Source organism: Podarcis gaigeae (genome assembly GCF_964106915.1).
Source record: "Podarcis gaigeae genome assembly, chromosome: 3".
NCBI classification, from domain to species: Eukaryota; Metazoa; Chordata; class Lepidosauria; order Squamata; family Lacertidae; genus Podarcis; species Podarcis gaigeae.
Window position 1 is genome coordinate 2,468,170 of NC_139680.1, and position 14,636 is coordinate 2,482,805.

The 14,636-nt window shown below is 43.0% G+C and overlaps 1 long non-coding RNA gene across 1 annotated transcript in view; it reads left to right on the forward strand.

The window, feature by feature from the left end:
• The window catches only part of LOC310840869, a 123,594-nt gene extending 112,034 nt beyond the window's left edge, over positions 1-11,560 (forward strand). The window contains exon 2 of the long non-coding RNA XR_014562225.1: positions 7,567-11,560. This is a non-coding gene — a long non-coding RNA (uncharacterized lncRNA). The remainder of the gene's footprint in view (positions 1-7,566) is intronic.
• Positions 11,561-14,636: the final 3,076 nt, after the last annotated feature.

Genomic DNA, 14,636 nt, shown 5'->3' on the forward strand with positions numbered 1-14,636 from the left:
AAATGACCATACTGTAAGATCTGGACCCCGCCCCCATGAGAGGTGTAAATAGGTGAATAAACCATATTTCTTAAAGCTATGACAGTCTCCACCATGTCCCATTCCTCCAAAGGATTGGTGGGGAAAGACGTTACAGAGATCTGTTTCCCCACCGCTCACCTGGTGTCTCGTGGGGCCCAAATTCCAGTTCCCACAAGACTTGGATCTTTTCTGAGGCCAGGAAAACGATCACTTTCCCACTCCCTCAACAACAGTGACTTTCTCCTCAGGCTACACTGTGAGGGAGAGGATACCCCTTTTATGAATCAGATCCATATATTTACTTCACAATCTTTCCCCTGCTTTTAGCATGTGCCAATAATAAGGGCATTGGCACAGGATATTTTCTGGCGATTAATGAGTAGTTGGAGTTAATGATTCTCAGCTGCACTGTGAGCCATTAGCCGTCCCTCCAGATGGTGGTTAATCCCCAACATTTATCCCTACATCATTATTGTTGCCATGAAAAAAGTGAGAAATGCCTTTCAGACCTCTCTCTATAGAGAGACTGCTGTTTGCAGTCCAAGCCATTGAGGAAGATAATTCCACCTACAGAACAGAACCCCCTTCCTGGCTTCGGAAAGGAAGTGTCTAGAAAGGATGGGCCCATGGAATGATTTGCAAGCACATCACTTGATGTCTCCTTATTCTATCTATGGCTTTCATAGAGTGGAAACTCTGACTGAGCACCCATTAAGGGATTCTTGAAACTTTTCTATGAAAATGAAAACGAACCAAGTTCTCCTCACTGACCAATGTGTGAATTTCTCTGGCATTGCTTATCAGTATGTTCAGAAAGGACGGTATTGGGCAGTTTATAAAGTCTCTTAAGTGAATCGATTGGCTTTAGTTGAGTAAAAGACAGTAGTCTATAGCTACAATAAAGTATTTTGATGAACAACTGTCTTGTTGTCTGGGCAGCCCAGGACCTCCACACATAATGCCCAGGTTTGCCCCCCGGGGAAGCCACTTTGGTTCTGCTAACACAGCAGTTTGACTTCACCCCAGAGAAAGAATGGAGAAAAGAATGCAACATCTTAGTGATGGACTTACTCAATTATTTTCTTTGCATTTTGAGTTGTGGAACTCCTATATTCAGCTCCATCAAGCGAAACGCACTGAGAGACTCACCTATGCAAGTGTCCGTGCCATGAGGAGATGCTTAAGAGCACTCATGAAGCTCTCATTTACCTCTGCTGGGGCACGGACAGGGGAATGGATTGTGCCCACAGATTTTGAAGGCCAATGAGTAGCCTTGAAGCAGAAAGAGAGATAGTCAACAGATTCCAAACAATATTACTTTGATTTCCCCTCTGTATGGCTGGTAGTGGCTCCCTTTGCCAACTCCTCACCAGGCTGTGTCTGCCTGCCAACATGCCTTGTGTGGAGCTGAAGTATTCCTGCTTCCTGAGATCTGGCTGTGCAAGGATTTCTCCAGACAGGCAAGATTTGTGGGCTCCAAGTGTATTCAGGTCACCAAAAAGGGACCGTCCATCTGTCGCTAAGTGTGCACTTATATGTATACTCCCCTGTGCGGACTGCCAGTTCTTAACAGACTGATCAAAATGGCATAAAACAAGATTAGTATCCAAAGATCAGATGGAATTCCCTGGTGTTGCCCTTTAAGAGTTTCAGGTGGGGAATAAAGAAAACCTTGTAACTCTATACCCTATGATGTCCAAATTGTTATGTTGCATAGGAAATCTCCTTTCTCTCTTATAGCCCCCAGGGGACTTTCACTGAGGAGTGAATGGGCCATCTGTTGAATGTCATGATTCACATATGTGGTGCACGGCCACAAACACTTTCCCCTCAGCGCTCTCTGGCTGCCCGTCTCTAAGTGGAGCTGATCTCCATCCAAGCACAACAGCAGGGGACAATTAATAAGGGACTAATGTTGTGATAATGATAGGTTCCACAGTTCAGTATGTGTGGCTCCCTCAAGCTTATTATGTCTCTATATCATGGCTAGTTTCAGGCACACATCTTAAACCTATTTACACATAAAGGAAGTTATATTAAAACTTAGCTGATACTGCAGCTCTGGGCACTGACAGTGTCCAAGTGTCCACAGACAACATGAAGCGATTCCCTCAGGCAGCAACTGGGTGCCACAGTAGATCAGGGTGCTATGAAAGGGTAACACATGGTCAGCTATGTACCATAATTACCATGGCAGGTGCAGTTCCTTGGGCTTGTTTTGATAGTCACAGTGTCATATTCTGTTGCTGTCCTGTCAACTTGTGCACTTCCATCCTATGCTAAGCACTTAGCCAGTTTTAGGATTGAGCTGCTACATGCTGATTAATTTGTGGAAACATTGTGGAAGCATTAGCTGTTTCAATGGCATTTAGATTTTTTCTTTCATTCAGATAGCTAAATTTGCCCTATATTGGTCATTCGGTCCACAGGAGGATGTTACCTGCGTTCAGTAAACACATCAGAAACAGAGCCAAGGAACTGCTTGACACGGAGTCAGAAAGATGTCTCTTAAAGTTGCATAGGAAACAACAGAGTAACAAATGCAACTTTCCACAGTTGTCCATGTTAGGTATTTATTTATTTAAAAGCATCTATAAACTGCTTAATATTTCAGAAATCTCCATAGTTCTTCATATTAGGTAGCATATTGCCAAGCAACTTACAAAAGTTCAGGAACTCTGAGCAGAAAGGTGTTGGTGTTAAACCAAAACAGCTGGATTGACACTGGAAACTGGTAGCCTTTCCGTTTTGCTTCCATGCATGTGCCCAACAGGGACATCCTTGCCTATGTACCTCCTGGAGATCCATGTGGAAAGTCCTTTTCAGAAAGAGACATGAAAGGCACTGGCCCAGTCAGGAGTGAAGTTCAACAACTGCAAGAGTCACCCGTGAGAGCCAGAGTGGGGCAATGGTTTGAGAACTGAAGCAGGACATGGGAGGTCCTGGTTTGAAACTCCTCTCAGCCACAAAGCTCACTTGGTAGCCTTGGGCCAGGCCCTATCTCTCAGCCCAGCTGCCCTCACAGGGTCGTTGTGAGAATAAATGGGGAAGGAAGGACAACACCTTGAGCTCCTTGGAGAAAAAGCTAGGATATTAATTAATTAATTAATTAGAGTAGCAAACGAGTGATATTGAGAGAGGGGGCTTCTGCACAAGTACTTTTCCAATTCCCTCATCCTGCACTACCCCTCTCCATTGATGGGACCCCAATATCTACAAAGATATAATAATAATAATAATAATAATAATAATAATAATAATAATAATAATAATTATTATTATTATTATTATTATTATTATTTATACCCCGCCCGCCCTGACCAGGGCTGGGCTTAGGGCGGCTAACACCAAATATGAATTACAATAAAGCATAATAGAAAAAACAACAACAAACAAACAAACAAACAAACAGTTAATTAAAATATGGCTTAAAATGCAGCCTAAAATGCAGCCTCATTTTAACAGTAGCCCATAAATCAAGACCATAAAGGGAGAAGACATCAGATACTCACCTGAGCCAACTATCCATGCTGGTCCTACATGGGCCAGCAAAAAAGCCAAGGTAAAATTTATATACCAAATCCCATATAAGGGATCAGAGTGAGTCTAAGCCGAAGGCCAGGCAGAACAGCTCTGTCTTGCAGGCCCTGCAGAAAGATGTCAAGTCCCGCAGGGCCCTGGTCTCTTGTGACAGAGTGTTCCAGTCGAGGCCAGTGCTGAAAAGGCCCTGGCCCTAGTTGAGACCAATCTAACCACCTTGCGGCTTGGGACCTCCAAAGTGTTGTCATTTGTGAACCTTAAGGTCCTCCGCGGGGCATACCAGGAGAGGCGGTCCTGTAGGTACGAGGGTCCTCCCCCATTTTCGTTTGAAATGCTGCATCACTGTAAGTTTTAAGATGTTCTTGAAAACTCTCTGCTGTTGCTTTCCTGAAATTTCAGGATTGCACTTAGGCCTTGATAGTTTTGGTGTTGTTTTATCCTTGTTTATACTGTGATTTTACTATTTTACTGGGGTGAGTGCTGTTTCCGTAGTATCACTAGCTACTGCTGTCTACAGTATTACCTGTTTTGTTGTTGCCCATTTTTTCAGTTATGATGTTTTATGTATTGTTATAAATTTCCTTAACATATATTACTGTACAATGCCATAAGAAAGCTTTTTTTCTATTTGAAAATGATATAAATTCACTAATAAATGAATACATTCAGAGACCAACGTGATGGGGGAGGCAGTGTGGCTGCTGAGACAATACTCATGCAGCCCACGCAGAGAAAGGCACCCACAGGACTTATACACAGGCCCCCCGCCCCCGCCCCAGATGATCCATGCTCAGGATTACTGACTCCTCTCTGCTCACATGACTGATCCAATGGCCAGGAGGCATTGACATCCCATCGGGGAACTGCCCGCCCTAGTACTCTGGGTGCTGACTCAGACCCCTGAACTAGGACTTAATTTGGAAAGCAGGGGGCAACTGGAGTATATGCAGAATCAGGTGAATGTTGAACTTCCAGTGGGTCTTTTCCATGCAAATGTGTTGCTTGGCATGGGGAAAATAGAATTGCCAATGAAAATTCTCCCTGTGGATTTCACCCATCCCTAACCAGTGTGCTTGAGCATACTGCACAATGCATTTAAAATACTTTCCTTGAGGTGGCATTGATGTTCAAATTATTATTAATGGGCTTTCTAAAGTGCAAAACCTGCAAAGTCCAAGGAGGAATAAATTCCAGTTAGGCCATAAAAAGGAAATGCTTGTCTCCTAAGCACAAAGAAGCAGTCTATGCTTCCTGATTAGTTTCCTGGTATGCAAGCCATGGGCACACGTCATTAAGTGTTTGCAAACTGACAGCAACTAATCGCTTACAGAGCCCTCTAGTCCATCTGAAAAGAATGTGCCAAGAAAGCTCACATCCAGGGTTTCACAGACACTTTCCCGGTGCCAGAGGATGATCTCTGAACATCTGTTTCAGCTCTGCACATGAAAGAATCATAAGCGCATTAGCTTGCATATTCAGTTCTCCTGTCTCCAGGGGGAATGTGCTTGTCAACTTACAATCGTATCTGTAAGATGTAATCATCTGTGCTGCAGCAGATACTTGGCACGCATACCTGCGATGATGGTCTTGGCATCGTACCTGCTTTGCAGAGAATGGGAAAGGTGGGGAGGGTGAAGTGAGACCTAATTGGGGCTGCACCTCATTTCCTTTTCCATAAATAGAAAGGGAAGGAAGTGAGGGAATCTGGGAATCTTCTACTCACTTGCTTTAAATACATGATAATGGATTATCACGGTTTGAACAGTGGTGTCTCTTTCCTTATTATTCTCAAATATTCCACAATCATGCTGCATCAAACCATGCAGTAACATGTAAACACGATGCAGATCACTAGGAAAAATAAATGGACTGAGTAGGTCTAAAGCAAACTGCTCTCTCCCATTACTCAATCCACGGGGCAGTCGTGATCTGGAAACTTTCACATTGATCAGAAAGCATCTCTGTTCTGATCCATGTCGGACGAGGTTACATCCTTTGGCCATGGGTTGATGACATACAGAGGTGTTGCATGAACAGATAAAACCGCCTTGTGCCGCATCAGGTCACTGGTCCACCTTGCCCTGCGCTATCTCCTCTGACTGACAGGGGCTCTCTAAGGTCTCATTCCTCTAAGGTCTCCATTCCTAAAACCTGAAAACTTTTTTGGAGGAGGTGGCTGGGATTGCAGCTGGAGCCTTCTGCATGCTCTTCTCCTGGGCTGTCATTCTTTGCTGCCACCCCCCCCCCCCCGGACACTGCTGTCCCCTCCTCCACCTGACACCCATCAGATGTAGACAATGGTGCATCCTTCTGAGCAAGATCTTGAGCATGGGTCACATGAGAATGACTCTTGGCCCATCATTGAACATCATTCCTAGACTCTAATCTCATCAACTTCACTCTAGTTTCTTGTGGGGAAAGTGCCTCCCACAATGGTGCTCGTATCCAAGATGGTGCCACCCAAGAAAGGGAAAATAGGATGCCACTCCAGAAAAACAGCATGTTATGTACAGACTTAGTGCCATCATTAAGGCACTTCCCACAGTTGGAGAAGTCGCCCCACCAGATGGATGGTGGATAGCAATGGGTGAATAGATCAGTTTTGGTTTCTTTTAGTTTCTCCTGTCATTGATTCTGCTCCATATGGATCCAGAGCAGACCCCAATGTATAGTTAGCAGAGTAAACACATAAACACTTTGCAGGATTCCCAAAAAATAGACCAGAGGCAATTAGCTTCATCCAGCAGAGTTTACTACTGAAGGCAAATGAGCATAACAGTCACAATTCTTCAGGATCGGCACAGTCAGTAAGAATCCAGTTGCAGCAGACTTAAACTTGCTTAACACTTAAACACAATATGTACAGAACACCACAACAGAAGGAAAGACAAACAGTGAAACTCAGGTTCCTTCTGGCCTGTTCTTATAATCAGTATGACCTTGAAAGAAAGAGATAACAGAACCAGTTTGAACCAGCTGTTCAGCTTCTCTGAAGGAATAACCTATTCTAGGCAGAATAGAAGCTTGCTTGCTTGCTTGCTTGCTTGCTTGCTTGCTTGCTTGCTTGTTAGCTAGAAACTTCCTGCTTGCACCAGCTTGTATCACACAGAGAAGCTTCCAGAACCCTCTTGAATTAGTTAGAATAGAAGAGATCTCTGCACTTTAAACCAATACTTTCTGTACCAAAAAATGCAAAACTGACACCACCACTTTGTATCATTGAACTGACCACAAGGGAGGTTGACTTACTCTTTTCTCACCGTGGAAAAACTGGCTGTCAACCAAGGTTTGTTTCAGCAGAAACATGCTTATTGCTGTAAATAAATGGTTGTGTGTCTTCCTGCATCATCTAGTGGCTTCCACTGTAGCAATATCTCCATACCATTAATACAAGCAGAATACTCATTCATAAATGGAATTGTCTTTTTCCACCACTAAACATTATTTCTCCAGTGTGATCTTTGCTCACTTTCAAAATCACTATTTGTGTTGGTGGATTGAAAAAACAGATGAGCAGACACATCAGACATAGATCCATCAATAAGCACAGGTGCTCTTCCAAGCTCTTTCAGTCTACAAAAGTGCACTGGACAGTCCCTTGGAAGAGGCGGTACTTTAAGAGATTTAGTACTTCCTGATCTTCTTGAGTCAGAAATGTTGCAGCTTTCACACAATGTGTTGGCATGTATAATTCAGAGTCCTGCCAAAAACACATGGAGCATGTATACAGCATGAAAATTGTAGCTAAAGGTCTCTTCCCCGTACTTTCTTCTTCTTCTTTTTAACCTCACCCCTTACTTGACATCAGTTTGAGGCTGTGATGCAGTGGTGCCTGGAAAGAAAGGTTCTGGCACCTAAGCATTTTGGCACTCACTCATTCAGGGTTGTGGACGTTGCGGGTTGCAAACGTGCATCCTGCACAGCTCATGTTCGCAACCCAAGTGTCCCCAGTATTTGCCCCCACAGGCATGGCTAGCTGTTTCTCATGTTTACTTTGTTCCTCAGGACAAAAGATGCCATTCATCGTACACTGCACACCAAATCATCCCTGTCAGGGTTGTAATTGAATATTGCTATTGACACACTGCTGGGCTGAATCATCGGGGGGCCACGAGTTATGGCTGAGGGTGATGAGCCCAATGGAGTGGAGCCCTGGACCTGCTGGTGGAACAACTGGGCCAGAACAGTCAGAAGAAAAAGTCCCAGTGAGAGAAGAATGGATACAAAAACTCATCGACTATGCAGAAATGACGAAACTTACCAGGAGAATAAAAAATCAAGATAACAATTTTTTACAAAAGAATGGAAATGGTTTGTTGACTATTTACAAACAAATAGGAAACAGATAAATACATTGTCAGGATTATTGTAATAACCTGCAGTTTCAAAAGAATATAGAAGCAAAATAGATGAATAAAGGAATAAGTTAATTTAGAATGTGCAGGAAATGATAAAAAGAAATTTAAGGAACCGCAGAAAGAGGAGGAAGTTGAAGTTTGAAATGTTACAACTATTGTTAAGCTATTGGAATGTATATAAATGAAAACTATATATAAAATTTTAAAAAGAACAGTCTGTGTACCTAGAAAGGCCTCAACATGGAGCGAGCAGAAGAGAGAAGGCCAATCTTAATAGCCTGGTGGAAATTTCCCCAGTGATGGCCTTGGGATGGTTGGTGTGGCGGCAAAGATGCTGCAAAGGTGCTGCTGGAGGGGTTTGAATGACTCCTCCCAGGCCAATGTTGCCCATAGAAGCTTGAGTAATGTACTGGCAGGCTTTGTGAGGGCCAAGACGATGGCCCTCTAAGAGGTAATGGCCTTCTAAGTATGGACCACTAAGGTATCAAGGGAAGTGTCTTTGCACCAGATGAAAAATAGGTGAGTCCCTTTCCCTCAACTTGCTGGTAGAAGCTGTAGGAGGCAGAGAGAGCTGTAGAAGGCCATGCCTGATTTCTGCTGTAATCCAAGGCTGTGGCTATCAGAGAAGTAAGACCCTCTTGGGGGGTTAATGCTGAAACGTAGGCTCAGGTTATATATATTACATGTGTAAATAGACCTTATATCCTAAAGACACCACAGTCCCTGCTGCCTCTCATTCCAAGAAAAGCGAACCCTGTGCAAGCGCCCAGAACCCCTGGAATCTTGCACCCCTCGGAGTCAGGGGTGGGGTGCAATAACACGTTGTGCAATGAAACCCTTGTCTGAAAAGAGCTCATGTTAAAATGGTTGTTCAAACCTGGGTGCTGTTTCAAACCGCTTTTGTTTTATAACAGCTGCCCTTTCCTTTGTTATACAGAACACGGGGAAGATTGAGCAATGATAAAAGCAAGGACACAGATCACTTTGTTGAGTTGTAGGAGACTTTAAACAGCTGGCATGATGAAATATCCACATATCCCTTGATAAATCTAGGACATACTAGTAGCTTTTAGAAAAGTGATTCATGCTGAGGTAATAAAGGACGGCTGGAAAGGGAGAGGGGAAGAGTTTTAGTGATGTGGGGGTCTTCCCACGTTTCACTTGGATCACAACATATATATTCATCCAGAAAACTATTATCACGCAGCTGCAGATACATCAGTCAACATCAAACACCTAGGAAAACTAATCAGCTCAAATATCAAGAGCAGAGTTCAGGGTAAGTTTGAGGACATTGCATCAGGCTTGGTGATTCTCAAAATACACACACAAATACAATCTGAATCCCATCTTTCTGTCCAGTAGGAGAATCTTATTTTCTGTCAAACGGAATAGTAAACATCCATCTTCATTAGCAGGCAATTGTTAATTTCCTGCAAGCTAATGAATGGAATAATTGGGCAGGTGCTTTGGTTCAAAATGACCCCAGTACAGCAGTGGCAAATATGTACACCATCCCTTTTTCTTGTCATGGTTTATGTAGGCTGGCATGCAAAAGGATTGTCATGGTCACATCTGGTATCAATATTTGTGAACTAATTCTGAACTGTTTTAATTCATAATGTGTGTTTAAGGGTGAGGATTGACCTGCAAAATGGCAGTTTTGTACAGCAGACAGTTTCATTATCCAGTCACATGGGAATTGGTATTTATTTATTTATTTATTTATTTATTTATTTATTTATTTATTTATTTCTAGCACTTTCTGAACTGCCCTTCATCCAAATGGATCCCAAGGTGTTATGCAGTAATACAAAATAATAAAATCTTCCCCCAAATCAAAACGTAAACCACCATAAATACCCAAACATACGGTAAGCTTCAGTGACCAAAAGGCAAAGGCTACAAACGAAAGGCAACAGTTAAAAATGTAGCCCCTTTAAAATACCAAGGCAAAGAAGAAATCCTTAAAAGATTGTGATGTCAACGCCAGCTGAGCCAGGACTTCCCTTGGCCCATGAACGACTATGCTTGATGCAGTGATCTAGGGCATTAGAATACTGAGATTACTCTCCCCTGGTATAATAGGGCCTTTGTTTTGTAACCTTGTCTCATTATATCTGTGGGATATATGGTTTTAGTTGCTACCTTCCCCACATTCTCATACCTGTGGTTTATTTATTTTACTTTTATTTCATGTCTGTATTTGTTCAACAGTGATCTAGAATTATGTATGGACTATGTATATTGTAATCAGATCCTGTTTGATAACACTGTTTTCTGCAGATTTTTATATAACTTTTTAAATTGAGATTATTTTTAAGAAGCGCACACTACTTGAGTCTCTCTTGGGAGGCTATTGTCAGGAGCCACCACAGCAAAGTGCTTTCCTTTGGTCAAGCATAACACACTTCCTCAAGGGTAGTACTCTAAGGAGGCATTCTGGAAAGAGGCATTCCTCCAGGTCTGAAGCCATTTAGGCTGAGATGGGACCTTGCGCTAGAATATGTCAGAGGTGAAGACTGGAGAGTTATCATTTCAATCAATACAGTCACTGTATTTAGCCACTCTACTAGGCAATCAATAGTGGAAAAAGATGGAGGTGGCCTGAAAACACTGAGTCCAGATTCCAACCTCCACCACCATCACCACCACCCCCCCAAAAAAATAAGGATAGCAGATACCTTTGGGTTCAACTTGTGTCAAGTGGAATAAAAGGAACTGATCCTTCCCATTTCCTTTTGTCCCAAGAGAAACACAACCCCCTACATTCATATACTGGTTAGAAAAGACTGCAAATGTTGGGTAAATATAATCTGAGTTGCAAGTATAAAGCAAAGGCAGCTTCACTGAAATTCGCAAGGGTAAGTACTGATTCATAAGCTTTGCTGGACTAATTTGGTACAGAGAGTTCAAATGTTTGAAACAGGCTGTTAACCAAAGCGATGCATCTTTGTGCAATTATTTGCCTGCTTATTTTGCTTTGTAACTATTGAGCTGGGGGGGGGGGGCAATTAACTAACTTAAAAACAAAAAAATAGCAAGAGTCTGGAGGGCCCTGCTGCCTATGGTACCTGGCAGAGGGTCTTCTTGGTAGTGGTGTCCACCCTGTGGAACACCCTCCCACGAGATGTCAAGGGAAGAAACAACTATCTAACAGCAGCCTTGTTTAGGGAAGTTTTTAATGTTTGATCTTTTATCATGTTTTTAGTATTCTGTTGGGAGCCACGCAGAGTGACTGGGGAAACACAGCCAGATGGGTGGGGTATAAATAAATGATGGTGATAATGGTGGTGGTGGTGATATCTGTGCCCGCCATACTCCCCTGCCAGCAGTCCTGGTGGCCATTCACAATTTCATCTTGTACACCGTGTCATGTAAACATGGACTTGCAGAATTTGATTACTGATTTATTTGTGATGCTTTCCTGAAAACATATAGAATAGTAATCAACTAGGACAAGATAGTATTTCACTTTACATTCACATCTCCATTCTTAGCTTCTGCCAGGATCTTTTTGGAAACTCATGAGACAGCATAAGTTCTTTTTGTGTTTGACATCTGGTATATTACTGTATAAAACTGTTAATTTAAGCATGCCTGTCTGACCAATAAACTGCTTTTTGAACTGTTCTTTTACCTAGATCAATTCCCAGGTGACATTCTCCTTTGGCATTCAGTATTTCTTTTCTTAGGTCTTGTAGCACTATGTATGTGCCATGCATTCTTCCTGATCATTCAAATGAGAGGAGGTGAGACCTGATTAGATGAACAGATTTGTTGCTGCTGCCACTGCTGCCATTACTGAACTACTATTTAGTGGGTTAAGAGCATCAGAACAGTTTGTTGGATCAGGCTTATTCCCCAGCTTGTCCATCATCCTGTTCTCACAATAGCCAGCCCGATGCCCGTGGGAAGTCTGCAAGCAGCTCCGGAGCACAACAGCACGTTCCCCTCCTGCAGTTTCCAGCAACTGGTATTCAGAAGCATTCTTGCATCCAACCCTGGAAGCAGAACATAACCATCATGGTTCAAAGCCACTGAGAGTTTCATTCTCCACGAGTTTTTCTAATCTTCTTTTAAAGTCATCCAAGTTGGTGGCCATCATTGTCTCCTAGAGAGATGCGAAAAAATACTTTCTTTTGTCTGTCCTGAATCTTCCAACATTCAGCTTCACTGGATGGCCACAAGTTTTGGATATACATAGCCTAGGACTCCTCTTCTCTCTAAACTAAGAAGCGTCAAATGCTGCAGCTTTTCCTCACAGTGTAGGTGCTCCATCCCCTTGGTCATTTGGGTTGCCCTGGTCTGAATCTTGTCCAATGCCACAAGACCCTTTATATGGTGAGGTGACCAGAGCTACACACCGTGCTCCAAGTTCAGTCGCACCATCAAATCAGACGGAAGCTGGTTTGAGGAAATGCGCATCCATTTCCAGTATTTCTCAAAAAAACTGCACGATAGATATGGATTGTGGCTAATGTCATGTGTGCATGGCTTCAAGTGCCAGTGGTGGGAACACACCGGGGCCACTGGCCAGATTAAACAGTGATGTGCATACAGCCTTAATGCCTTGCTTTCCATTTGGATCTTGATTCAATATCCAGAAAAAGGAGTTATATGACACACACAAAATTTAGTTGAGCAAAAGTTGTGAGTCCAATACCAACTGCTCATGGACTGCTCATGTTTGGGAACACTGGACATGCTCAGGGTTGAGACCTGCTACAATCACCCAGTTAATATTCCCATCTCATTCTCAATTTCCATCTACATCCAGGAATCCAGAAAGAAAAGGTATGGTAGCTTTTTGCACTGTGTCTTTATTGACTGTCTGTTTGCAAATGTTTTACAACATTTTATAGCAAACAGCATCCTTGTAGCACAACCATCTGATGTTACAATAACACATTCTGCTGACTGACTCCCATGCGGCACAAAGGTGTTGTAAAAATCTTCAAGTCAACTCAAGGCAGCTGGTTGAATCATTTCCCAGTTTTTCATATGACTCATAAAATCTGTAACATGGTGAGGAAATTCCCTGAAAGCTTTTTGGCAGACGCCACCAGTAGCAAAGAATCACATAACCTTCAAGTTAGTTGGGAAAGGAGCAACATGTGCGGAGGGTTTAAATGTGGGGTCACTTTAAATTGTATTCCTGTCATGAAGGTCAGAACAGTTCTTCTGGAGGGCCAGATGATTGAGGAAGACCTTTGCAGGGCTTCTGCACATAATCATGTTTCCTTCTCTGTGCTTTTACATGCACACATCCTGGTGCACACAATACGTGGCAGACATTCCGCTGATGTGGAATCATATAGCCATGGAATGGTAGAGTTGGAAGGGACCCCCAAGGTCATGTGGTCCAACCCCTTCAATGCAGGAATCTCAACTAGATCATCCATGACAGATGGCCATCCAGCCTCTGCTTAAAAACCTCCAAGGAAGGAGAGTCCACCACCTCCCAAGTGTCAAACAGCTCTTTCTGATGTTTATCATAGAATCATAGAATCATAGAGTTGGAAGAGACCCCAAGGGCCATCGAGTCCAGCCCCCTGCCAAGCAGGAAACACCATCAGAGCACTCCTGACATATGGTTGTCAAGCCTCTGCTTAAAGACCTCCAAAGAAGGAGACTCCACCACACTTCTTGGCAGCAAATTCCACTGTCGAACAGCTCTTACCATCAGGAAGTTCTTCCTAATGTTTAGGTGGAATCTTCTTTCTTGTAGTTTGGATCCATTGCTCCATGTCCGCTTCTCTGGAGCAGCAGAAAATAACCTTTCTCCCTCCTCTATGTGACATCCTTTTATATATTTGAACATGGCTATCATATCACCCCTTAACCTCCTCTTCTCCTGGCTAAACATGCCCAGCTCCCTTAGCTGTTCCTCATAGGGCATCGTTTCCAGGCCTTTGACCATTTTGGTTGCCCTCCTCTGGACACGTTCTAGTTTGTCAGTGTCCTTCTTGAACTGTGGTGCCCAGAACTGGACACAGTACTCCAGGTGAGGTCTGACCAGAGCAGAATACAGTGGCACTATTACTTCCCTTGATCTAGATGCTATACTCCTATTGATGCAGCCCAGAATTGCATTGGCTTTTTTAGCTGCCGCGTCACACTGTTGGCTCATGTCAAGTTTGTGGTCAACCAAGACTCCTAGATCCTTATCACATGTACTGCTCTCAAGCCAGGTGTCACCCATCTTGTATTTGTGCCTCTCATTTTTTTTTTTGCCCAAGTGCAATACTTTACATTTCTCCCTGTTAAAATTCATCTTGTTTGTTTTGGCCCAGTTCTCTAATCTGTCAAGGTCGTTTTGAAGTGTGATCCTGTCCTCTGGGGTGTTAGCCACTCCTCCCAGTTTGGTGTCATCTGCAAATTTGATCAGGATGCCCTTGAGTCCATCATCCAAGTCGTTGATAAAGATGTTGAATAAGACCGGGTCCAAAAATCTCCTTTCTTGTAACTCCAACCTGTGATATCTGTGGGAAATACTTCATTTTCTGTGGCCTAGTTCTTGGTTTGCTGACGAATGCTGAAGTGGTAGCCCATGCTTATGCCTTCTAAAACCCGTTTGTGTGTGTTATGGATTATTTTAAAAAATCACTTCTTGGGTGGTTTTCCATATTTATTTTAAAATAGTTAAAACTAAGGAACTAAGATGAGACTCCACATTTTGCAGTAATATAAATCCTGTGAAAATAGTTGACACAT